The sequence below is a fragment of the Dipodomys merriami genome, unplaced genomic scaffold, assembly GCF_024711535.1.
Source record: "Dipodomys merriami isolate MVZ:Mamm:240054 unplaced genomic scaffold, mDipMer1.0.p SCAF_74, whole genome shotgun sequence".
Classification (NCBI taxonomy): domain Eukaryota; kingdom Metazoa; phylum Chordata; class Mammalia; order Rodentia; family Heteromyidae; genus Dipodomys; species Dipodomys merriami.
This window is the reverse complement of record NW_027206335.1, coordinates 6,012,244-6,036,338: the sequence shown is the minus strand read 5'-3', so window position 1 is coordinate 6,036,338 and position 24,095 is coordinate 6,012,244.

The window sequence follows — 24,095 nt, the reverse complement described above, 5'->3', positions numbered from 1 at the left end:
TAGGGGTAGGGTGAAGGTTAGGGTTAGGGTTACTGTGAGGGTTAGGATTATGGTGAGGGTTAGGGTGAGGGTGAGGGTGAAGTTTAGCATTAGGGTGAGGGTTAGCTTTAGGGTGATGTTTAGTGTTCGGGTGAGGGTTAGGATGAGGGTGAGTGTTCTGCTGAGAGTTAGGATTAGGGTTAGGGTCAGGGATAAGTTTAGTGTGAGGGTAAGGGTTAGGGTGAGTGTTAGGGTGAGGGTCAAGTTTAGGGTTAGGGTGATCGTTAGGGTTAGGGTTAGGGTTATGTTTAGGGTGAGGTTTAGGGTGAGCGGTAGGTTTAGGGTTAGGTTTACTTTGCGGGTTATGGTTTGGGTAAGGGTTAGGGTGAGGTTTAGGTTGAGGATGAGGGTTAGGGTTAGGGTAAGTGTAAGGGTTAGGTTGAGAGTGAGTGTGAAGGTGAGGGTTAGGGTTAGCATTGGAGTTAGGGTGAGGGTGAGGGTTAAGGTGAGGTTTAGTTTGAGGATGAGGATTAGGGTTAGTGTGAGGGTTAGGGTGAGTGTTAGGGTGAGGGTTAGGGTTAGGGTTTGGGTTAGGGTGAGGGTGAGGTATAGGGTGAGGGTTAGTGTTAGGGTGAGGGTTAGGGATAGGGTTAGAGTTAGGGTGAGGATGAGGGTGAGTGTTAGGGTTTGGTTTAGGGTGAGTTTGAGGGTGAGAGTTAGGATTAGGAATAGGGTTAGGGTTAGGGTTAGGCTGAGAGTGAGGGCCAGGGTTAGGGTGAGGGTTAGGGTTTGGGTGATGTTTAGAGTGAGGATGAGGGTTAGGGTGAGGATGAGGATTTGGGTGAGGGTGAGGGATCGGGTTAGGGTGTGGGTGGGATTAGGGTTATGGTGAGGGTTAGCATTAAGTTTAGGTTTAGTGCGACAGTGAGGGTGAGGTGTAGGGGTAGGGTTAGATTGAGTGTTAGGGTTAGGTTTAGGGTGATGGTTAGGGAGAGGGGTAATGTTAGGTTTAGTGTGAGGTTTAGGATGAGTGTGAGGGTTAGAGTTAGGTTGAGTGTTAGGTTTAGGGTTAGGGTTATGGTGAGGTTTAGGATTAGATTTAGGGGTAAGGTGAGTTTGAGGGTGAGGGTTAGGTTTAGGTTTAGGCTTAGGGTTAAGGTTATGGTGAGGGTAAGTGTTAGGGTGAGGTTTAGTGTGTGGATGAGGGTTAGGGTTATTATTAGGGCTAGGGTGAGGGTTAGGGTGAGGGTTAGGGTTAGGGTTAGCGTTAGGGTGAGGGTGAGGTATAGGGTGAGGTTTAGGGTTAGGGTGAGGGTTAGGAATAGTGTTAGGTTAGGGTGAGGGTTTGGGTGAGTGTTAGGTTTAGGTTTAGGTTTAGAGTTAGGGTGAGGGTGAGGGTGAGGGATAGGATTAGTGTTAGGGTTAGGGTTAGGATGACGGTTAGGCTGAGGGTTAGGGTTAGGGTTAGGGTTAGCATAATGTTTAGGCTGAGGGTTAGGGTTAGGCTTAGGGATAGGGTTAGGGTGAGGGTTACGCTGACGGTAAGTGTTAGGGTGAGGTTTAGGGTGAGGTTGAGTATTAGGCTTAGCATCATTCTTAGGGTGAGGTTTAGGTTTAGGTATAGCATTAGGGTTAGGGTTAGGATTAGGGTGAGGGTAAGGATTAGGGCTAAGTTGAGGGTTAGGTTTAGGGTTAGCATTAGGTTTAGGGTTAGGGTGAAGGTTAGGTTTAGTGTGAGAGTTAGGGTTATGGTTAGGGTGATGGTAAGGTTTAGTGTGAGGTTTAGGGTGAGTGTGAGGTTTAGGGTTAGCATTAGTTTTAGCGTTAGGTTTAGGATGGGTGTTAGGGTTAGGTTTAGGGTTAGGGTGAGGGTGAGGGTGAAGGTTAGAGTTAGGATGAGGGTAGGGGTTAGGGGTAGGGTGAGCGTTAGGGTTAGGGTTACTGTGAGGGTTAGGATTATGGTGAGGTTTAGGGTGAGGTTGAGGTTTAGCATTAGGGTGAGGGTTAGCTTTAGGGTGATATTTAGTGTCCGGGTGAGGGTTAGGATGAGGGAGAGTGTTCTGCTGAGAGTTAGGATTAGGGTTAGGGTCAGGGATAAGTTTAGTGTGAGGGTAAGTGTTAGGATGAGTGTTAGGGTGAGGGTCAAATTTAGGGTTAGGGTGATCGTTAGGGTTAGGGTTAGGGTTATGTTTAGGGTGAGGGTTAGGGTGAGCGGTAGGTTTAGCGTTAGGGTTAGTTTGCGGGTTATGGTGAGAGTAAAGGTTAGGGTGAGGTTTAGGTTGAAGATGAGGGTTAGTGTTAGAGTAAGGGTAAGCGTTAGGTTGAGAGTGAGTGTGAAGGTGAGGGTTAGGGTTAGCATTAGAGTTAGGGTGAGGGTGAGGATTAAGGTGAGGTTTAGTTTGAGGATGAGGATTAGGGTTAGTTTGAGGGTTAGGGTGAGTGTTAGGGTGAGGGTTAGGGTTAGGGTTTGGGTTAGGGTGAGGGTGAGGTATAGGGTAAGGGTTAGTGTTAGGGTGAGGGTTAGAGTTAGGGTGAGGATGAGGGTGAGTGTTACGGTTAGGTTTAGGGTGAGTGTGAGGGTGAGAGTTAGGATTAGGAATAGGGTTAGGGTTAGGGTTAGGCTGAGAGTGAGGGTCAGGGTTAGGGTGAGGGTTAGGGTTTGGGTGATGTTTAGGGTGAGGATGAGGGTTAGGGTGAGGATGAGGATTTGGGTGAGGGTGAGGGATCAGGTTAGGGTGTGGGTGGGATTAGGTTATGGTGAGGGTTAGCATTAGGTTTAGGGTTATTGTGACAGTGAGGGTGAGGGGTAGGGGTAGCGTTAGGTTGAATGTTAGGGTTAGGTTTAGGGTGATGGTTAGGGAGAGGGGTAATGTTAGGGTTAGAGTGAGGTTTAGGATGAGTGTGAGGGTTAGGGTTAGGTTGAGGGTTAGGTTTAGGGTTAGGGTTAGGGTGAGGTTTAGGGTTAGAGTTAGGGGTAAGGTGAGTTTGAGGGTGAGGGTTAGGTTTAGGTTTAGGCTTAGGGTTAAGGTTATGGTGAGGGTAAGTGTTAGGGTGAGGTTTAGTGTGTGGATGAGGGTTAGGGTTATTATTAGGGCTAGGGTGAGGGTTAGGGTGAGGGTTAGCATTAGGGTGAGGGTGAGGTTTAGGGTTAGGCTGAGGGTTAGGCATAGTGTTAGGTGAGGGTGAGTGTTAAGTTTAGGTTTAGGTTTAGAGTTAGGGTGAGGGTGAGTGTGAGGGTTAGGATTAGTGTTAGGGTTAGGGTTAGGCTGAGGGTTAGGGTTAGGGTTAGGGTTAGCATAATGTTTAGGCTGAGGGTTAGGTTTAGGCTTAGGGATAGTGTTAGGGTGAGGGTTAGGCTGACGGTAAGTGTTAGGGTGAGGTTTAGGGTGAGGTTGAGTATTAGGCTTAGCATCATTCTTAGGGTGAGGTTTAGGTTTAGTTATAGCATTAGGGTTAGGGTGAGGGTTAGGATTATGGCTAAGGTGAGGGTTAGGTTTAGGGTGAGCATTAGGTTTAGGGTTAGGGTGAGGGTTTGGGTTACGGTGAGGGTTACCTTTCATGTGAGGGTTAGGTTTAGGTTGAGGGTTAGGGTTGGTGAGAGGGTTAGGGTGAGGGTACAGGTTAGGGTTAGCGTCAGCGTTAGGGTGAGGGTGAGGGTTAGGGTTAGGTTAGGATGAGGGTCAGGGTGAGGGTGAGGGTTAGGGCTGGTGTTAGTGTTAGTGTTAAGGTTAGGGTTAGGGTTAGGTTTAGGGTTAGCATTAGGGTTAGGGTTATGGTTAGGGTGAGCGATCGGGATAGGGTTAGGGTTAGGGTTAGGGTGAGGGTGAGTGTTATGTTTAGGCTGAGGGTGAGCTTGAGGGTTAGTGATAGGGTTAGTGTGAGGGTGATGGTGTGGGTGAGGGTTATGGTTAGGATTAATGTTAGGGTTAGAGTTCCCTGATGGTGAGCTTGAGGGTGAGGGATAGGGTTAGGTTTAGATTTAGGGTGAGGGTTAGGGTTAGTGTGAGTGTTAGGATTAGGGTGAGGGTTAGGTTTATGGTTAGGGTGCTTGTTAGTGTGAGGTTTAGGGTTAGGGTTAGGTTTAGGTGAGGGTTAGGGTGAGGGTTAGGTTTAATGTTAGGGTTAGGTTGAGGGTGAGGGTTAGGGTGATGGTCAGAGTTAAGGTTAGGTTTTAGGTTTAGGGTTAGTTATAGGGTGAGGCTTAGGGTGAGGGGTAGGGTTAGGAAGAGGGTTAGGGTTAGTGTGAGGGTTAGAGTTAGGGTTAGGGTTAGGGTGAGGGTATGGATTAGGGTGAGGTTTAGTGTGAGGGTGAGGGTTAGTGTGAAGGTTTTTGTTAGGTTTAGTGTAAGGTTTATGGTGAGGTCTAATATGAGGTTGCGGGTTAGGGAGAGAGAGAGGGTGAGGGAGAGCGTGTCAGTTAGGTAAGTGTTAGGATTCGGGTCAGGGTGAGGATTAGGGTGAGAGTTAGGGATAGGATGAAATTTAGGGTTAGGCTGATGGTTAGGGTTAGTGTGAGGTTTAGGGTTAGGGTTAGGGTTAGAGTGACGTTTAGGGTTCGGGTTTGCATTAGGGTTAGGGTGAGGGTTAGGCTGTTTTTGAGGGTTAGGGATAGGGTTAGGGTTAGTGTTAGGGTGAGGGTTAGGGTTAGGATTAGGTTTAGGATGAGGGTTAGGGTAAGGGGTAGGTTTAGGGGTAGGGTGAATGTTAGGATTAGGGAGAGGGTTAGAGAAAGGGTAAGGGTTAGGGTTAGGGTGAGGTTAAGGATTAGGGTGAGGGTGAGGGTTAGTGTTAGTTTTAGGGTGATGGTGAGCGTGAGGGTTAGGGTTAGGTTTAGGCTTAGTTTGAGGGATAGGATGAGGGTTTTGTTTAGTGTTAGTGTTAGGGTTAGGGTGAGGTTTAATATTAGTTGTGAGGGTTAGGGTGAGTGTGAGGGTGAGAGTAAGGGTTTGGGTGAGGGTTAGGGTGAGTTTTAACATTCTGGTTAGGGCTAGGGTGAGGCTAACGGTGAGGGTCAGGGTTAATGTTATGTTTAAGGTGAGGTTTAGGGTTAGAGTTAGGGTTAGGGTGAGGATTAGGGTGAGGGTGAGGGTTAGGATGAAGGTTAGGGTTAGAGTGACTATTAGGATTTGGGTTAGGGTTAGATTAAGGTTTAGGGTGAGGGTTAGGGTAAGGGTTAGGGTTAGGGTAAGGGTGAGTATGAGGGTTAAAGTTAGGGTTAGGGTGAGGGTTAGGGTTGGGGTGAGGGTTAGCGTTAGGTTTAGGGTGAGGCTTAGGGTGAGGTTTCCGGTGAGTGTGAGTGTTAGGTTGTGGGTGACGGTTAGGGTTAGGGTGAGGGTTAAGGTGACGTTGAGTGTTAGGTTGAGGGTGAGGGTTAGGGTTAGGGTGAACGATATCATGAGGGTTAGGGTTAGGGTGAGTGTGAGGATTAGGGTTAGGGTTACCCTTAGGGTTAAGGTTAGGTTATGGGTTAGGGTGAGGTTTAGGGTGAGGGTGAGGTTTAGGGTTAGTGTTACCCTTAGGTTTATGGTGAGGGTATAGGTTAGTTTGAGGTTTAGGGTGAGGGTGAGGGTTAGGATTAGCGTTAGGGTTAAGGTGAGGGTTAGGGTTAGGGTTAGGCTGAGGGTTAGGTTTAGGTTGATGATTAGGGTGAGGGTAAGTGTGAGGGTGAGGGTGAGGGTTAGGGTAGAGGTGAGGGTTAGGTTTAGGGTGAGGGTTAGCGTGACGGTGAGGGTTAGGGTGAGGGTGTGGAAAAAGGTTGGGTTCGGTTCAGGGTGAGGGTTAGGTTTAGGTTTAGGGTGAGGGTTAGAGTTAGTGTACGGGTTAGGTTTAGGGTTAGTGTGAGGAAAAGGGTTAGGGTGAGGATTAGGATGAGAGTAAGATTTAGGGTTAGGTTTAGCTTTAGGGTTAGGGTGAGGTTTAGGTTTAGGTTTCAGGATAGGGTTAAGTTGAGGGTGAGGGTTAGAGTTAGGGTTCGGATGAGGGTTAGGTTTGGGGTGAGTGTTAGGGCTACGGTTAGGGTGAGGGTGATGGTGAGGGTTGGGTTTCGGGTGAGGGTTAGGGTGTGGGTGACAGTTAGTGTTAGGGTGAGGTTCAAGGTGACAGTGAGGGTTAGGATGAGGGTGATGGTTAGAGTTAGTGTGAGTATTAGCTTTAGGGTTAGGGTTTAGGTTATGGAGAGGGTAAGGATCAGGGTGAGGTTTAGGGTGAGGGTGAGAGTTAGAGTTAGCGTTAGGGTTACGGTGAGGGATAGGGTTAGGGTTAGGGTTAGGGTGAAGTTGAGGTTTAGGATTAGGGTTAGGATGAGGTTTAGGGTTAGGGTGAGGGTTAGGGATAGTGTTAGGGTTATGGTGAGGGTTAGGGTTAGGGTTACGTTTTGAGTTGGGTGAGTATGAGGGTGAGCTTTAGGGTTAGGATTAGGGTTAGGGTTAGTGTTAGGCAGAGGGTGAGGGTGAGGGTGAGGGTGAGGTTTAGGGATAGGGTCAGGTTTAGGGTTAGGGTGCGGGTGAGGGGTAGGGTTAGGGTTAGGGAGAGGAATAGGGTTAGGGTGAGGGATAGGGTGAGGGTTAGGGTCACGGGTAGGTTTAGGATTAGGTTGAGGATTAGGGTTAGTGTAAGGGTTAGGGTTAGTGTTAGGGTGAGGGTAAGGGTTACTGTGAGGTTTAGGGTGAGATTGACAGTTAGGGTTAGCTTTAGGTTGAGGGTGAGGTGAGGTTTCGAGTTTGCATTAGGGTTAGGGTGAGGGTTATGGTGAGGGTTAGGATTAGGGTTAGGGTGAAGGTGAGGGTGAGGGTTAGGATTAGGGTGAGGGTGAGGGTGAGGGTGAGGTTTAGCGTGAGGGTGAGTGTGAGGTTTAGGTTTAGGTTTAGGGTTAGGGTTAGATTTAGGGTGAGCGTGAGGGTGAGAGTTAGGATTAGGGTGAGGGTGAGAGTGAGGATTAGTGTTAGGGTTAGTATCAGATTGAGGGTTAAGGTTAATGTGAGGTTTAGGGTGAGGGTGAGGGTAAGGGTTAGTGTGAAGGTTAGGGTGAGGGTTAAGTTTAGGGTGAGGGGTAGAGGTAGTGTTAGGGTTAGGTTTAGCGTTAGGATTAGGCTGAAGGTGAGAGTGAGTTTTAGGGTGAGGTTAAGGTTGAGGGTGAGAGTGAGGGTTAGGGCTAGGTTTAGGGTGAGGGTCAGGGTGAAAGTAAGGGTTAGCGTGAGGGTGAGGGTTAGGGTTAGGGTTAGTGTTAGTTTGAGGGTTAGGGTTAATGTGAGTTTAGGGTGAGGGTGTGGGTAAGGGTTAGTGTGAGGGTTAGGGTGAGGGTGAGGGTTAGGGTTAGCGTTATGGTTAGCGTTAGGATTAGTTTGAGGATTAGGGTGAGGTTTTGGGTTAGGGTGGCCGTTAGGTATAGGCTGAGTGTTAGGTTTAGGGTTAGGGTGAGGGTTAGGGTTAGTGTGATATTTAGGCTGAGGGTGAGAATTCGGGTTCTCATGAGGGTTAGCTTTTGTGTGACGGTTAGGGTTAGGGTTAGGGTTAGGGTGAGGTTGAAAGGGTGAGGGTGAGGGTTAGGGTTAGGGTTAGGGTGATTTTTAGGTTTAGGGTTAGTGTTAGGTGAGGGTTATGGGGAGGGTTAGGGTGAGGGTTAGGGTTAGGTTTAGGGTTAAGTTTAGGGTGAGGGTTACGGTGAGGTTTAGGGTTAGGGTTATGGTGAGGGTAAGGTTTAGAATGAGGGTTAGATTGAGGGTGAGGGTTAGGTTAGGGTTTGGGTGAGGGAAAGGGTGAGGGTTAGGGTTAGGTTGATGGTGAGGTTAGGGTGAGAATTTTGGTTAGTGTTAGGGTTTAGGGTTAGTGTTAGTGTGAGGGTGATGGTTATGGTTAGGGTTAGTATTAGGGTGAGGTCTAGGGTGAAGGTGAGGTTTAGTGTTAGTGTTAGGGTTAGGTATAGGGTGAGTATTAGTGTTATGCTTTGTGTGAGGGTTAGGCTGAGCGGTAGGGTTAGGGTTAGGTTTAGTGTGAGGATTCGGATTAGGGTTAGGATTAGGGTTAAGGTGAGGGTTAGGGTTAGGTTGAGGGTTAGGGTGCGGGTGAAGTTTAGGGTTAGCATTAGGGATAGGGTGAGGGGTAGGGTGTGGGTAAGGGTCTGGGTAAGGGTTAGGGTGAGGGTGAGGTGTAGGGTTAGGGTTAGGTAGAAGGATAGTGTTAGGGTGAGGGTTTGGGTTAGTTTGAGGGTTAGGGTGAAGGTGAGTTTGAGGTTGAGAGTTAGGGTGAGGGTGAGGGTGACGATAAGGTTTAGGGATAGCATACGGATTAGGGTTAGGGTTAGGTTTAGGGTTAGGGTGAGGTTGAGGGTGAGGGTGAGGGTTAGGGTTAGGGTTAGGTTTTGGATTAAGGTGAGGTTTAGGGTAAGGGATAGAGTTAGGGTGAGGGTTAGGTTTAGGGTTACGGTGAGTGTTAGGGTTAGTTTTAGGTTTAGGTGAGGGTTAGTGTTAGGATAAGGGTGAGGATGAGGGTTAGGTTGAGGGGCAGGGTTAGGGATAGGGTAAGGGTTAGTGTTAGGGTGAGGGTTAGGGTAAAGATTAGGGTTAGGGTGAGGGTGAGGGTGAGGGTTAGGGAGATTGGTAATGTTAGGGTTCAGGTGAGGTTTAGGGTGAGTGTGAGGGTTAGGGTTAGGTAGAGGGTTAGGGTTAGGGTTAGAGTTAGGGGTGGGTTGAGTTTGAGGGTGAGGGTTAGGTTTAGGTTTAGGCTTAGGGTTAAGGGTATGTTGAGGGTAAGTGTTAGGGTGAGGTTTAGTGTGTGGATGAGTGTTAGGGTTATTGTTAGGGTTAGGGTGAGGGTTAGGTTGAGGGTTAGAGTTAGGGTTAGCGTTAGGGTGAGTGTGAGGTATAGGGTGAGTTTTAAGGTTAGGGTATGGGTTAGGGATAATTTTAGGATAGGGTGAGGTTGAGGGTGAGTGTTAGGTTTGGGTTTAGGTTTAGAGTTAGGGTGAGGGTGAGGGTGAGGGTTAGGGTTAGAATTAGGATTAGGGTTAGGGTTAGGATGAGGGTTAGGATTAGGGTTAGGATGAGGTTTAGGGTTAGGATGAGGTTTAGGGATAGGGTTAGGGTTACTGTGAGGTTTAGGGTTAGGGTTACGGTTTGAGTTAGGGTGAGTATTAGGGTGAGTTTTAGGGTTAGGATTAGGGTTATGGTTAGTGGTAGGCAGATGGTGAGTGTGAGGGTTAGGCTTAGGGTGAGGTTTAGGGTTAGGTTTAGGGTGAGGGTTAGGGTTAGGTTTAGGGAGAGGGATAGGGTTAGGGTGAGGGATAGGGTGAGGGTTAGGGTCACAGTTAGGTTTAGGGTTAGATTGAACGTTAGGGTTAGTGTGAGGGTTAGGGTTAGAGTTAGGGTGAGGGTAAGGGTTACTGTGAGGTTTAGGGTGAGGGTGACAGTTTGGGTTAGCTTTTGTTTTAGGGTGAGGTGAGGTTTCGGGTTTGCATTTTTGTTAGAGTGAGGGTTATGGTGAGGGTTATGGTTAGGGTTAGGGTGAGGGTGAGGGTGAGGGTAAGGTTTAGGGTTATGTTGAGTGTTAGGTTTAGGGTGAGGGTTAGGGTTAGGGTTAGGATTAGGGTGAGGGTGAGGGTGAGGGTGAGGGTGAGGTTTAGGGTGAGGGTGAGGGTGAGGGTGAGGGTTAGGGTTAGGTTTAGGGTGAGGGTGAGAGTGAGGTTTAGGTTTAGGTTTAGGTTTAGGGTTAGGGTAAGGGTTAGGGTTAGGGTTAGGGTGAGGGTGTGGGTGATGGTTAGGGTTAGAGTGAGGGTGAGGGTGAGGGTTAGGGTTAGGTTTAGGGTTAGTTTTTGTGTTAGGATTAATGTGAGGTTTAGGGTGAGTGTGAGGGTAAGGGTTAGTTTGAGGGTTAGGTTCAGAGTTAGGGTTAGGGTGAGGGATAGAGGTAGGGTTAGGTTTAAGTTTAGGGTTAGGTTTAGGCTGAGGGTGAGGGTGAGGGTGAGGGTGAAGATGAGGTTTAGAGTTAGGGTTAGGGTGAGGGTGAGGGTGAGGGTTAGGTTTAGGGTTATGGTGAGTGTTAGGTTTAGGTTGAGGTTTAGGTTTAGGGGTAGGTTTAGGTTGAGTGTGAGGGTGAGGGTGAGGGTCAGGGTTAGGGTTAGGGTGAGGGTGAGGTTGAAGTTTAGGGTTAGGGTGAGGGTGAAGGTTATGGTTATGGTTATGGTTAGGGTTAGGGTTAGTTTGAGTATTAAGGTGAAGTTTTGGGTTAGGGTAACCGTTAGGTATAGGCTGAGTGTTAGGTTTAGGGTTAGGGTGAGGGTTAGGGTTAGTGTGATGTTTAGGGTGAGGGTGAGGCTAAGGGTCAGGGTTCGGTTTCTCATGAGAGTTAACGATTGTGTGACGGTTAGGGTTAGGGTGCGGGTTAGGGTGAGGTTGAAGGTTAGGGTGAGGGTGAGGGGTAGGGTTAGGTTGAGGTTTAAGTTTAGGGTTAGTGTTAGGTGAGGGTTATGGGGAGGGTTAGGGTTAGGGTTAGGGTTAAGTTTAGGGTGAGGGTTATGGTGAGGGTTAGGGTTAGGGTTTGGGTGAGGGTAAGGTTTAGAGTGAGGGTTAGAGTGAGGGTGAGGGTTAGGATTAGGGTTTGGGTGAGGGAAAGGGTGACGGTTAGGGTTAGGGTGAGGGTAAGGGTTAGGGTGAGAGTTTAGGTTAGTGTTAGGTTTAGGGTTAGTGTGAGTGTTAGTGTGAGGGTGATGGTTAGGGTTAGGGTTAGTATTAGTGTGAGGTCTAGGGTGAGGGTGAGTGTTAGGGTTAGGGTTAGGGATAGGGTGAGGATTAGTGTTATGATTTGGGTGAGAGTTAGGCTGAGCAGTAGTGTTAGGGTTAGGTTTAGTGTGAGGATTAGGGTTAGGCTTAGGGTTAGGGTTAAGGTGAGGTTAAGGGTTGGGTGAGGGTTAAGGTTAGATTTAGCATTAGGGATAGGGTGAGGGTTAGGGTGTGGGTAAGGGTCTTGGTAAGGTTTAGGGTGAGGGTGAGGGGTTGAGTTAGGGTTAGGAAGAAGGTTAGTGTTAGGGTGAGGGTTTGGGTTAGTTTGAGGGTTAGGGTGAAGGTGAGTTTGAGGTTGAGAGTTAAGGTGAGGGTGATGGTGACGGTAAGGTTTAGGGATAACATACGGGTTAGGGTTAGGGTGAGGGTTAGGTTTAGGTTTAGGGTTAGGGTGAGGGTGAGGGTGAGGGTGAGGGTTAGGGTTAGGGTTAGGTTTAGGATTAGAGTTAGGTTTAGGGTAAGGGTTAGGGTTAGGTTGAGGTTTAGGTTTAGGGTTAGGATGAGGGTTAGGGTTAGGGTTAGGTTTAAGGTGAGGGTTAGTGTTAGGATTAGGGTGAGGATGAGGGTTAGTTTGAGGGGCAGGGTTAGAGTTAGGGTAAGGGTTATGGTTAGGGTTAGGGTTAGGGTGAGTGTGAGGGATAATTTTAGGGTGAGGGTTAGTGTGAGGGTTAGTGTGAGGTTTAGGTTTAGGGTTAGGGTAAGGGTTAGGTTTACGGTGAGCGATAGTTTTACGTTTAGGAATAGGTTGAAGTTAATGCTGAAGGTTACGGTTAGGTTTTGTGTGAGGATAAGGGTTAGGGTGAGGATTAGGGTGAGGATGAGGGTTAGGGTTAGCATAAGGTTTAGTGTGAGACTTAGGGTTAGGGTTAAGTTTAGGGTAAGGGTTAGGGTTAAGGTAAGGATTAGGGTTCGGCTTAGGGTAAGGGTTAGGGTTAGGGTTAGTGTGATGTTTAGGCTTAGGGTTAGAGTTAGGTTGAGGTTTAGGGTTAATTTTAGGGTTAGGGTAAGGGTTAGGGTTAGTGTGAGGTTTAGGGTTAGGGTGATGTTTAGGGTGACGGTGAGGTTTAGGGTGAGTGTGAATTTGAGAGTGAGGGTTAGGGTAAGTTTGAGGGTGAATGGGATGGTGACAGTGAGGGTTAGGGTTAGGTTTAGGTTTAGGGTAAGGGTAAGGGTTAGGCTGAGGGTGAGGGAGAGGGTGCGGTTGAGGGTGAGGATTTTGGATAGGTAAGCGTTAGGATTAGGTTTAGGGTGAGGATTAGGGTGACGTTAGGGTTAGGGTTAGGTTGAGTGTTAGGGTTAGGGTTAGGGTGAGGGTTAGGGTGTGAGGTAGGGTTAGGGTTACGATGAGGATTATGTTGAGGGTGAGGAATAGGGTTTTGGTGAGGGTAAGAATTAGGGTTATGGTGAGAGTGAGGGTGAGGGTAAGAGTAAGGGTTAGGGTAAGGGTTAGCGTGAGGGTGAGGGTTAGGGTTAGCATTAGAGTTAGGGTTAGGGTAAGGTTGAGTGTTAGGATTATGGTTAGGGTTAAGGTTAGGGTCCAGGTTAGGGTTAGGGTTACGCTGAGAGTGAGGTTCAGAGTTAGGGATAGGATTAGGTTTAGGGTTAGCTGGAGGCTGAGTGTGAGGGTGAGAATGAGGATTAAGTTTTGGGTTAGGTTTAGGGTGAGGGCTAGGATGAGGGTGATATTTTTGGTTAGGAAAGGTTTAGGGTTAGGTTTAGGGTGAGGATTAGGGTGAGGGTGAGGTTTAAGGTGAAGTTTAGGGTTAGGGTTAGGGATAGGGTGAGGGTTACGGTGAGGGTTGGGTTGTGGGTAAGTGTTAGCGTGAGGGTTAGAATGAGGGTGAGGGTTAGGGGTAGGGTGAGTTTAAGGGTTATTGTGAGGGTTAGGATGAGGGTGATGGTTAGGGTTAGCTTTCGGGTTAAGGTGAGGGTGAGGTTTAGGGTTTGCATTAGGGTTCGGTTGAGGGTTAGGGTGAGGTTTAGGTTTAGGGTGAGGGTGAGGGTGAGGGTGAGGGTGAGTGTTATGGTTAGGGTTATGGTGAGTGTTAGGGTTAGGGTTAGAGTGAGGGTTAGGGTTAGGGTGAGTGTGAGGGTGAGGGTGATGGTGAGGTTGTGGGTTAGGTTTAGGTGTAGGGTGAGGGTGAGTGTTTGGTTTAGGGTGAGGGTGAGGATTGGAGTTAATGTGAGGTTTAGGGTGAGGGTGAGGTAAGGGTGAGGGTGAGGGTGAGGGTTAGGGTTAGGGGTAGGGGTAGATGTAGGTTTAATGTTAGGTTTAGGGTTAGTATTAGGGTTAGGGTTAGAATTAGGCTTAGGGTGAGGGTGAGGGTGAGGGTGAAGGTGAGGTTTAGATTTAGGGTTAGGTTAGAGTTATGGTTAGGTTGAGTGCTAGGATGAGGGTTATGGTTATGGTGAGGGTGAGGTTGAGGGTATGATTGAGACTCACCCTAGCTTTCATGGCTATGGTTAGGGTGAGGGTTAGGGGGACGGTTAGATTTAGTGTTAGATTTAGGGTGAGGGTTAGGTTTAGTGTGAGAGTTAGGGTTAGGGATAGGGTTAGGGTGATGTTAAGTGTTAGAGTGAGGGTTAGGGTGAGAGTGAGGGTTAGGGTGATGTTTAAGGTGAAGGTGAAATTTCGAGAGAGTGAGAGGTTTCCGGTGACGGTGAGGGTTAGGGTGTGGGTGAGGGTGAGGGTTAGGGTGAGGGTAAGGGTTAGGGTGATGGTTAGAGTGAGGGTGAGGTTTAGGGTGAGAGTTAGGGTTCAGGGTAGAGGAATTGTTAGGGTGTAGGTGAGGGTTAGGGTAAGGGTGAGGCTTAGGGTGACCGTGAGTGTTAGGGTTCAGGTGAGGATTAGGGTTAGGGTTAGGGCTTGGGTTGGGGTTAGGGTTAGGGTTAGGGTGAGTGTTAGGGTGAGAGGTAGGGTTAGGTTTAGTATGAGGGTTAGGCTTAGTGTGAGGGTTTCGGGTTAGGGTTAGTATTAGTGTGAGGATAAGTCTTAGGGTGAGGGTTAGGGTGAGACTGAGGGTTAGGGTTACCCTTAGGGTTAGGGTGAAGTTTAGGGTGGGGGTTAGTGTGAGGGTTAGGGTTAGGGTTACGGTTGGGTGAGGGTTAGGGTGAGCGAAAGGGTTAGGATGAGGGTTAGGTTGAGGTTGAGGGATAGGGTTATGGTGAGGGTAAGGGTTAAGGAAACGGTTAGGGTGAGGTTGAGGATTAGGGTTAGCATTACTGTTAGGGTGAGGGTGAAGTTTAGGGTGAAGGTGAGGGGTAGGCTGAGGGGTAGGGTTATTGTTAGGCTCAGGGTTAGGGTGAGGGTGAGGGTTAGGGTTAGCATTAGGGTTAGGGTTAGGTTTAGGTTGAGTGTTAGGGTTAGGGTTAGGGTAAGGTTGAGGGTAAGGTTTAGCATTAGGGTTAGGTTTAGGGTTAGGTTGCAGGTTAGGTATAGGGTTAGAGTGAGGGTAAGGGTCCGGGTTAGGGTTAGGTTTAGGTTTAGGGTTATGGTGAGGCTGAGGGTGAGGGTGAGCGTGAAGGTGAGGGTTAAATTTAGCATTAGGTTAAGGGTGAGGTCTAGGGTTAGGGGGAGGGCTAGGGTGAAAGTTAGGGTGAAGGTGAGGTTTTCGGTTAGGAAAGGGTTAGGGTTAGTTTTAGGGTGAGGAATAGGGTGAGGGTGAGGTTTAAGGTGAGAGTTAGGGTTAGGGTGAGGTTTAGGGTTAGGGTGAGGGTGATGTTTAGGGTGAGGGTGAGGGTTCGTGTGAGCGTTTGGGTTAGGTTGTTGGTGAGGGTTAGGGTGAGGGTGAGGTTGAGAGTGAGGGTTAGGATGTTGGTGAGGTTTCAGGTTAGTGTGAGCTTTAACGTGAGTGTTATGGTTAGAGTTAGGGTGAGGGATATGGTTAGTGTGAGGGTTACAGTTAGGCTTAGTGTAAGGATAAGTGTTAGGTTGAGGATTAGGGTGAGAGTGAGGGTTAGGGTTAGATTAAGGGTTAGAGTTAGGGTAAGGGTTAAGGATAGGGTTAGGGTTAGGGTGAGTGTGAGGCTTAAAGGTAAGGTTAGGGTGAGGGTTAGGGTTGGGGTGAGTGATAGGGTTAGGGTTAGGGTGAGGGTGAGGGTGAGGTTTCGGGTGAGTGTGAGTGTTAGGGTGTGGGTGAAGGTTAGGGTTAGGGTGACGGTGAGGGTTAGGGTGAGGGTGAGGGTTAGGGTTAAGGTGAGTGATAGGGTGATGGTTAGGGTTAGGGTGAGTGTGAATATTAGGTTTAGGGTTACCCTTAGGGTTATGGTGAGGTTATGGGTTAGGGTGAGTTTTAGCGTGAGGGTGAAGGTTAGGGTTATCGTTAGGGTTAAGCTAAGAGTTAGGGTGAGGGTTATGGTTAGGGTGAGAGTGAGGTTTAGGGTTAGGGTGATGTTTAGGGTTAGGGTGTGGGTTAGGGTTAGTTTTATGGTTAGGGTGTGGGTTAGGTTTACGATTAGAGTTCGAGTTAGGGTGAGTTTGAGGGTGAGTGTTAGGGTTAGGATTAGGGTTAGGGTTATTGTTAGGCTGAGGGTGAAGGTGAGGGTTAGGGTTAGTGTTAATGTAATGTTTATGGTTAGGGTTAGGTTGAGGGTTAGGGTTAGGCTTAGGATGAGGGTTAAGGTGAGGATTATGGTTAGGTTTACGGTGACGGTTAGGTATAGTGTCACGGTTAGGTTTATTGTGAGAGTAAGTGTTAGGGTGAGGGTTAGGGTGAGGGTGAGGGTCAGGGTTAGGGTTAGGATTAGGTTTAGTGTTATTGTGAGGCTGAGGGTGAGGGTGAGTGTGAGGGTTAAGGTTAGGGTTAGGTTTAGGGTGAAGGCTAGGGTGAGGGTGATATTTTTGGTTAGGGTTAGGTTTAGGGTGAGGATTAGGGTGAGCATGAGGTTTGAGGTGAGGGAAAGTTTTAGGGTGAGGGTTAGGGTTAGGTTTAGGGTGAGGGTTAGGGTTAGGGTGATGTTTAGGGTGAGGGTGCAGGTGAGAGTGAGGGTTCTGGTGAATGTTAGGGTTAGGGTGAGGGTTAGGGTTTGGGTTAGGGTTAGGGTGAGAGTAAGGGTTAGGATGACAGTTGGGGTGAGGGTGAGGGTTAGGGTTAGGTTTAGGCTGAGTATGAGGTTTAGGGTGAGGGTTAGGTTTAGGTTCAGGGTGAGGGTTAGGGTGAGGGTTAGGGTTAGGGTTAAGGTTCGGGTTAGGGTAAAAGTTAGGGTTAGGGTGAGTGTTACGGTGAGTGTTAAGCTTAGGGTTAGGATGAGGGTTAGGCCTATTGTGAAGTTTATGGTTACGGTTAGGGTTAGTGTGAGCATAAGGGTTAGGGTGATGGTTAGGGTGAGACTGAGGGTTAGGGTTAGCCATAGGGTTATGGTGAAGTTTAGGGTGGGGGTTAGGGTGAAGGTTAGGGTTAGGGTTAGGGTTGGATGAGGGTTAGAGTGAGTGTAAGGTTTACGGTGAGGGTTAGGTTGAGGAGGGATAGGGTTATGGTGAGGGTAAGGGTTAGAGCGACGGTTAGGGTGAGTTTGATGGTTAGGGTTAGCATAAATGTTAGTGATAGGGTGAGAATTAGTGTGAGTGTTAGGGTTAGGGATAGAGTGAGGGTGAGGGTAAGGGTAAGGGTTATGGTTAGGGTTATGGTGAGGGTGAGGGTTAGGGTTAGCATTAGGGTTAGGATTAGGTTTAGGTTGAGTGTTATGGTTAGGGTTAGGGTGAGGTTGAGGGTTAAGGTAAGCATTAGGGTTAGGTTTAGGCTTAGGGTGCAGGTTAGGGTTAGGTTTAGAGTGAGGGTGAGGGTCAGGGTTAGGGATAGGATTAGGTTTAGGGTTAGGGTGAGACTGAGAGTGAGGGTGAGTGTGAGGGTGAGCATGAGGGTGAGGGTTAAGTTTAGCATTAGGTTTAGGGTGAGGGTTAGGGTGAGGGTGAGGGATAGGGTGAGGGTTAGGGTGAAGGTGAGGTTTTCGGTTAGGAATGGTTTAGGATTAGGTTTAGGGTGTGGGTGAGGTTTAAGTTGAGGGTTAGGTTTAGGGTGCGGTTTAGGGTTAGGGTTAAGTTGAAGGTTTGGGTTAGGGTGATGTTTAGGGTGAGGGTGAGAGTGAGCATTCGGTTGAGTGTGTGGCTTAGGTTGTTGGTGAGGGTCAGGGTGAGAGTGAAGGTTAGGGTGAGGGTTAGAGTTAGGGTGCTGGTGAGGATTAGGTTTAGGGTGAGAGTTAGGTTGAAGGTGAGGGTTAGGGTGAGGGTGAGGGTTAGGTTTAGGGATAGGATTAGGGTGAGGGTTAGGGTTAGGGTAAGGGTGAGGGTTATGGTTATGGTTAGGGTGAGGATTTGGTTTAGTGTGAGTGTTAGGGTTAGGGTTAGTGTAAGGATAAGGGTTAGGTTGAGGATTAGGGTGAGAGTGAGGGTTAAGGTTAGATTAAGGGTTAGGGTGAGGGTTAGGGTAAGGGTTAGGCTTAGGGTTAGGGTGAGGCTGAGGGTGAGGGTTCGGGTGAGTGTGAGTGTTAGGGTGTGGGTCACGGTTAGGTTTAGGGTGAGGGATAAGGTGACGGTGAGGTTAAGAGTGAGGGTGAGTGTTATGGTTAGGGTGAGGGTGAGGGTTAGGGATAGGTTTAGGGTGATGTTTAGGGTTAGGGTGTGGGTTAGGGATAGGTTTATCGTTAAGTTGAGGGTTAGGTTTACGGTTAGGGTTCTAGTTAGGGTGAGTGTGAGGGTGAGTGTTAGGGTTAGGATTAGTTTTAGGGGTAGTGTTAGGCTTAGGGTGAGGGTAAAGGGTGAGGGTTAGGGTGAGGGTGAGGGATACGGTTAGTGTTGGGGTTAGGGTGAGCGTTTGGATGAGGGTTAGGTTTAGGGTTAGGGTGAGGGTTAGGGTTAGGGTTGAGTTTAGGGTAAGAATTAGGATGATGTGTAGGGTAAGGTTTAGGGTTAGTGTGAGGAAAAGGGATATGGTGAGGGTTAGGGTGAGGGTGAGGAATAGGGTTAGTGTAAGGGTTAGGGTGAGTGTTTGGGTGAGCGTTAGGTTTATGTTTAGGGTTAAGGTAAGGGTTAGGATGAGGGTAAGTGTTAGGGTGAGATTCAGATTGTGGTTGCGTATTAAGGTCAGCATTAGTCTTAGGGTGAGGGTTAGGTTTAGGTATAGCATTAGGGATAGGATTAGGGTTCGGGTGTGGGTTAGGATTAGTGTTAAGGTGAGGGTGATTTTTAGGGTTAGCATTAGGTTTAGGCTTAGGATTAGTGTGAGGGTGAGGGTGAGGGTTAGGGTTAGGATTAGGTTTAGTGTTAGGGTGAGGCTGCGGTTGAGGATAAGTTTGAAGGTGAGGGTTAGGGTTTGGCTTAGGCTTAGGGTTAGGGTGAGGGCTAGGGTGAGGGCAAGGGTGCGGTTTTCTGTTAGGAAGGGTTAGGGTTAGGTTTAGGGTGAGGATTAGGCTGAGGGTGAGGTTGAAGGTGAGGTTTAGGGTTAAGGTGAGGGTTAGGGTTAGCGTTAGGCTGAGCGTTAGGGTTTGGGTGATGTTTAGGGTGATGTTTACGGTGAGGGTGAGGGTGAAGGTGAAGGTTAGGATGTAGGTGAGGGTTACGGTGAGGGTGAGGGGTTAGGGTGATGGTGAGGTTTAGGTTTAGGGTTAGTGTGAGGAAAAGGCTTAGGGTGAGGATTAGGATGAGATTAAGTGTTAGGGTTACGTTTAGAGTTAGGTTTAGGGTGAGGTATAGGGTTAGAGTTCGGGTTAAGGTTCAGTTGAGGGTGAGGGTTAGAGTTAGGGTTAGGGTGAGGGTTAGGGTTGGGGTGAGGGTTAGCGTAACGTTTAGGGTGAGGGTGAGGGTGAGGGTTCAGGTGAGGGTTAAGGTGTGGGTTAGGATTAAGGTTATGGTGAGAGTAAAGGTTAGGGTGAGGTTTAGGGTGAGGTTTAGGGTTAGGGTTAGGGTTAGGGTTAGGGTTAGGATGAGCAATAGGCTGAGGGTTCGGTTTAGGTTTAGTGTGAGGGTTAGGGTTAAGGTTAATGTTAGGGTTAGGATTTGGTTAGGGTAAAGGTTAGTTTTAGGTTTAGGATAAGGTTTCGGCTGATGGTTAGGTTTAGAGTTAGTGTGAGGGTTACGTTTAGCGTTAAGGTTAGGGTGTGGGCTAGGGTAAGGGTGAGGGTTAGGTTGAGGGTTTAGTTTAGGTAAGAGTTAAGGTTAGGTTAGGGTGAGGATTAGGGTGAGATTGAGGGTTAAGTTGATTGTTAGGGTTAGGGTGAGACTTAGGGTTACGATTAGGGTGAGGGTTAATGTTAGGGTGATGTTTAGGGTGAGGGTGAGGGTGAAGGTTCGGGTGAGGGGGAGGGTTAGGTTTAGGGTTAGTGTGAGGGTTAGGGTTAGGTTTAGGGTTATAGTTAGGGTGAGCATGAGGGTTAGGGTGAGGGGTAGGGTTAGGGTTACGGTGAGGGTGCGGGTTAGGTTTAGTGTGAGGGTTACGGTTAGGGTTAGGGTGAGGGTTAGGGTTAGGTTAAGGGTGAGGATGAGGATGAAGGTGATGGTTAGGGCTACGTTTAGGGTTAGGGTTAGGCTTAGGTTTAGGATGAGGGTTAGGATAAGGGTGAGTGTGAGGGTTACGGTTAGGATTAATTTTAGGGTGAGGGTGAGGGTTAGGGTCAAGGTGAGGGTGAGGGTTAGGGATAGGGTGAGGGTTAGGGTTATGGTTAGGGTTAGGGTGAGGGTTAGGGTTAGGGTTAGGTTTAGGAGGAACGTTAGGCTTAGGATTAGGTTTAGGGTTAGTATGAGGTTAGTTTTGGGGTTGGGTTATGGTGAGGGTGAGGGTTTACCTTAGGTAAGGGTTAGGGTAAGTTTAGGGTGAGGATTAGGATGAGGTTGAGGGCTGAGGTGAAGGTTAGGGTTAGGGTGAGTGTTAGGGTTAGGATTAAGGTGATGGTTATTATTAGGGTGAGGGTGAGGCTGAAGTTTCAGGTTAGGAGAGGGGTTAGGTTTAGGGTTAGCGTAAGGTTTATAGTTAGGGTTAGGGTTAGGGTGATGGTGAGGGTTAGGGTGAGTGTGAGGTTGATGGTGAGTGTGAGGTTTAAGGTTAGGGTGAGGGTTAGGGATAGTGTTAGGGTTAGGGTGAGGGTGAGCATTAGGGTGAGAGTGAGAGTTCTGGTGAGGGGGAAGGGGAGGGGGAGGGTTATGGTTAGTGTTCGGGATAGAGTTAGGGTGAGTGTGTGGGTGAGGTTTAGGTTTAGGATTAGGGTTAGGGTTAAGTTTAGGCTGAGAGTGTGTGTGAGGGTGAGGGTGAGGGTTAGGGTTAGTGTGAGAGTTAGGCTTAATGTTAGGGTTAGGGTTAGGGTGAGGGATAGGTTTAGGATTAGTTTTAGGATGAGGGTTAGGCTGTGGTGTAGGGTTAGTGTTAGGGTGAGGGTTAGGGTTAGTGTGAGATTTAGGGTTAAGATTTGGGTCAGGGTTAGTATTAGGGTGAGGGTAAGGGTTAGTGTGAGGGTTAGGATGAGGGTGAGGTTTATGGTTAGGGATATGTTTAGGCTGAGGTTAGGGTGAGGGCTAGGGTTAGTGTGAGGGTTAGGATTAGGGTTAGGGATAGGGTGAGCGTAAGTGTTTGGGTTACTATTAGAGTTATGGTAAGGGTTAGGTTGATTGTGAGGTTGAGGGTGAGGGTGAGGGTGAGGGTCTCGGTTACGTAAGTGTTAGGGTTATGTTTAGGTTGATACTGAGGGTTAGGGTTAGCGTTAGGGTTAGGGTGAAGGTTAGGATGGGGGTTAAGGTTCGGGTTAGGGTTCGGGTTAGGGTTGGGTGAGGGTAAGGGTGAGCATAAGGTTTAGGGTGAGTGTTAGGTTGAAGGTGAGGGATAGGTTTATCGTGAAGGTAAGGGTTAGGGTTAGGTTGAGAGTGAGAGTGAAGGTAAGGGTAAGTGTTAGGGTGAGAATTAGGGTGAGGGTGAGGGTTAGGGTTAACATTAGGATTAGGTTTAGGATTAGGTTGAGTGTTAGGTTTAGGGTTAGGGTTAGGGTTAGGACTAGGTTGCAGGTTAGGGTTACGGTTAGAGTGAGGGTGAGGTTCATGGTTAGGGTTAGGATTAGGTTTAGGGTTAGGGTGAGGGTGAGGCTGAGGCTGAGGGTGAAGGTGAGGGTGAGGGTGAGGATTAAGGTTAGGGTTAGGTTTAGGGTGAGGACTAATGTGAGGGTGATGTTTTTGTTTAGGAAAAGTTTAGGGTTAGGTTTAGGGTGAGGATTAGGGTGAGGGTGAGGTTTAAGGTGAGGGTTAGGGATAGGGTCAGTGTTAGGATTAGGGTTCGGGTGAGGGTTAGGGTTAAGTTGATGTTTAGGGTGACGGTGAAGGTGAGACTGAGGGTTCGGGTGAGGGTTAGGGTTAGGGTGAGGGTTAGGGTTAGGGTTAGGTTTAGGTTTAGGGTGAGGGTAAGTGTTATGATGATGACAGGTAGGGTGAGGGTGAGGGTTAGGGTTAGGGTTAGGGTTAGGGTGAGGGTTGGGGTGAGGTTTAGCGTTAGGTTTAGGGTGAGGGTTAGGGTGAGGGTTAGGGTGAAGGTTAGGGTTAGGGTTAGGGTTTGGGGTAGGGTAAGGGTTAGGGGGAGGGGAAGGGGTAGGGTGAGGGTTAAGGAGAGGGTGAGGGATAGGGTTATGCTGAGGGTAAGGGTTAATCTAAAGGTTAGGTTGAGAGTGAGCATTTGTGTTAGCATCAGAGTTGGGTTAGGGGTAGGGTTAGTGTTAGGCTGAGGGGTAGTTTTAGGGTTATGTTGAGGGTTAGGTTTAGGGTTAGGGTGAGGGTAAGAGTTAGGATGACAGCTAGGGTGAGGGTCAGGGTTAGGGTTAGGTTTAGGGTTAGGGTGAGGGTTAGGGTGAGGGTTAGTTTTAGGGTTAGGGTGAGGGTTAGGGTGAAGTTTAGGGTTAGGGTTAGGGTTTGGGGTAGGGTGAGGTTTAGGGGGAGCGGCGGGGTAGAGTGAGGGTTAAGGAGAGGGTGAGGGATAGGGTTATGTTGAGGGTAAAGGTTAATCTAAGGGTTAGGTTGAGAGTGAGCATTTGTGTTAGCATTATGATTGGGTTGAGGGTTAGTTTTAGTGTTAGTTTGAGAGGTAGTTTTAGGGTTAGGGTGAGGGTTAGGGTTAGGGTTAAGGTGAGGTTAAGGGTTTTGGTGAGGTTGAGGGTGAGGGTTAGTGTTGGCCTTAGGGTGAGTGTGAATGTTAGGGTTAGGGATAGGGTGAGTGTGAGTGTGAGGATTAGGTTTAGGATTAGGGTTAGGGTTAGTGTTAGGCTGAGGTTTAGGCTGATGGGTAGGGTTACAGTTAGGGTTAGTGTTAGGTTTAGTGGGAGTGTTAGGGTTAGGTTTAGGGTTAGGTTTAGGGTGAGGGTTCGGGTTATGGTGTGGATGAGGGTTAGGGTTAGTGTGAGGACTAGCTTTAGGGTTAGGGTTATTGTTAGGGTTAGGATTAGGGTGAGGGTAAGGGATAGGGTTAGTTTTATGTTTAGGGTGAGGGATCGGGTTAGTGTGCGGATTAGGGTTAGGGTTAGGTGAAGGATCGGGTAAGGGTTAGGGTGAGAGTTAGGGTGAGGGTGAGTATTATGATTAGGTTAAGGACTAGGGTTAGGCTGAGGGTTAGGGTGAGGTTGAGGTTTATGATTAGGGTGAGAGTGAGGGTTAGGTTTAGGGTGATGTTTAGGGTGAGGGTTAGGGTGAGGATGAGGGTTCCGGTGAGGGTGAGGATTAGGGTGCGGATGAGGGTTAGCATGAGTGTGAGGGTTACAGTTAGGTTTAGGGTGTGGGTTAGGGTTAGGGTTTGGATTAGGGTGAGGTTTAGGGTTAGTGTAAGGTTTAGGGTTAGGTTTAGGGTAAGTGTGAGGATAAGGGTTAGTGTGAGGGATAGGGTTCTTGTTAGGGTTAGGGTGAGGGTGAGGGTGAGGGTTATGGTTAGGGTTATGGTGAGGGTTAGGGTTAGGCTAAGGCTTAGGGTTGGGGATAGGTTAAGGGTGAGTGTGAGGGTGATGTTTAGAGGTAGGTTTAGGGTGAAGGTGAGGGTTCGGTTTAGGATTAGGGTTAGGATTAGGGTTAGGGTGAGGGTGAGGGTTAGTTTTAGGATTAGGGGTAGGGTTAGGCTTAAGGTGAGGGTGAGGTTGAGGGTTATGGAGAGGATTAGGGTTAGGTTTACGGTTAGGGTGAGAGTGAGGGTTAGGTTGAGGTGAGGGTTCATGTTTGGGTGAGGGTTAGGGTGATGGTGGGGGTTAGGGTGAGGGTGAGGTTTAGGTTTAGTGTTAGCTTTAGGGTGAGTGTTAGGATCAGGGTTAGGATTAGGGTAGGGGTGAGGGGTAGGTTGAGGGTGAGGGGTAGGGTGAGGGGTAGGGTTAAGGTTAGGGTGAGGGTGAGTGTTAGGTTTAGTGTGAGGGTTAGGGTTAGTGTGAGTTTGAGGGTGAGAGTGAGGGTTAGGGTTAGGGTGAGGATTAGGGTTAGGGGTAGGGGTAGGTTGAGGGTTAGCATTACGTTTAGATTGAGGGTTAGGGTGAGGGTAAGGTTACGGTAAGGGTGAGGGAGGGTGAGGCTTAGGTTTAGTGTGAGGGTTAGGGTTAGTGTAAGGTTAAGGGTTAGGGTGAGGTTTATGGTAACAGTGAGGCTTAGTGTTAGCGTGAGTTTGAGTTTGAGGGTGAGGTTTAGGGTTAGGTTGAGGGTTAGGGTTAGGGTTAAGGTGAGGGTGAGCCGTAGGGTGAGAGTGAGGGTTCAGGTGAGGGTTTAGGTGAAGGGGGAGGTTTATGGTTAGGGTTGGGTTTAGAGTTAGGGTGAGGCTGTGGGTGAGGGTTAGGTTTAGGATTAGGGTTTGTGTTAGGATTAGGCTGAGGGTGAGTGTGAGTGTGAGGGTAAGGGTTAGGTTTTGGGTGAGGGTTCGGGTTAATGTTAGGGTTAGGGTTAGGTTGAGGGATAGGATTAGGGTTAGTATTAGGATGAGTGATAGGCTGTGGGGTAGGGTTAGGGTTAGGGTGAGGGTTAGGGTTAGTGTGAGTTTTAGGGTTAAGGTCAGGGTCAGGGATAGGATTAGGTTAGGGGTAAGGGTTAGGGTGAGGGTTAGGATGAGGGTGAGGTTTAAGTTCAGGGATAGGGTTAGGATGAGGTTAGGGTGAGGACTAGGGTGAGTGTGTGGGTTAGGTTTAGGGTTAGGGATAGGGTGAGGATTAGGTTTAGGGTTAGGGTTAGGGTTAGGGTCAGTCTTATGCTGAGGTGAAGGGTTAGGGATAGGGTGAGGGTTAGGTTTAGTGTGAGGATTAGGGTTTGGGGTTGTGTTAGGGTGAGGGCTAGGGTGAGTGTGAGGGTTAGGGTTTTATTTAGGGATAGGATAAGGATTAGCGTTAGGGTTAGTGTTAGGGTGAGGTTTAGGCTGATGTGTAGGG